The following is a 1,523-nucleotide window of genomic DNA, read 5'->3' as shown; positions in this document are numbered from 1 at the left end:
AAAACTTCTAAGAGAAAACATAAGAATTCTACTCTTTGGCATCAGTTTCAATATTTTTTTTGGATATCTCCCCCAGAGCATGGGAAACAAAAACAAAAATAAATGAGATTATGTAAATTAAGCTTCTGCACAGCGAAAGAAACTATCAATAAAACAAAAATACAACCTATTGAATGGAAGAATATATTCATAAATGACATATCCAATAAGGGATTAATATCCAAAATATATAGGAACTTGTACAACCAACATATAAAACAACAATCTAATCAAAGAATGAGCAGAGAACATGAATAGACATTTCACCAAAGAGGACATACAGATAGGCAATAGACATATGAAGAGATGCTCAATATCATTAATCATCAGGAAAATGCTAATTAAGCCATTTCCCGTTTAGAAAAAAAAAAGTGCGGCTCGCTGCCAGTGTTAATTTTATATAAACATGTTCTTTGAGGCTGAAGCAAATCTGACCGGTTTTCAATGTGAAAATAAAATATAAAAATTTGGAATTATCTCTAAACAAAAGTTGTCTCTATTCCTAATGTGACAGAAATGTATACATAAATAGGATTCATCACACGAATGTTCAATTAACAAGTGTTTGAGAACGATGTTAATGTCACATGTAGGAATGCTGTTTTCTAGGATTTACCATTTTCAGCTATTGAGAATTACTATATTTTGTAAATGGAAATACTACTACTAAAAACAGAATGCTATAAATAGGATGATGTCATTTGCTTCCAAAGACACTCAATATACTAAAGTGATGCAAAAATGCTAATAAAACGAGATATTTTGTGGTAAACTGGGGTAAGATTAGACTATAATCTGCGAGTTTTCTCGGTGTAAACGCTGCAGCCACAAGCACCACCAACGAATCTTCTGGGGGCAAATGGGAGATGGGTTCAAAACCACAATGAGATATCACCTCACTCCTGTCAAGATAGCTATCATCAATAAATTAACAAATCAATGTTCACAAGGATGTGGAGAAAAGGTACCTCTGTGTACTGCTGGGATTGTAAATTAGTGAAGCCACAATGGAAAACTGTATGGAAGTTCCTCAAAAGAGTAAAAATAGAACTACCATGTGACCAACAACTCCACTTCTGGATATTTATCCAAAAAAATCCAAAGTGCTAATTCCAAAAGATATATGCACCCCTATGTTCATTGCAGCATTATTTACAATAGCCAAGATGTGGAGGCAACCTAGGTGTCCATCGATAGATAAATGCGTAAAGATGTGGTATATGTATACAATGGAAAATTACTCAGCCATAACAAAGAAAGAAATCTTGCCATTTGCAACAACATGAATGGACCTACAGTATTATGATAAATGAAACAAGTCAGACTGAGAAAGACAATGAAAAAACAAAACGGACTCATAGAAACAGAGATCAAACTGATGTTTGTCAGATGGTAGGGGATGGGTGAAAAAGGTGAAGGGGAATATAATCAATAATATTATGATAACTTTGCATGGTGACAGATGATTACTAGATTTAGCATGG

Source organism: Pteropus vampyrus, unplaced genomic scaffold (assembly GCF_000151845.1).
Source record: "Pteropus vampyrus isolate Shadow unplaced genomic scaffold, Pvam_2.0 Scaffold140, whole genome shotgun sequence".
NCBI lineage: Eukaryota > Metazoa > Chordata > Mammalia > Chiroptera > Pteropodidae > Pteropus > Pteropus vampyrus.
The sequence above is the reverse complement of the archived record's forward strand: the minus strand, read 5'-3'. Positions refer to the sequence as shown.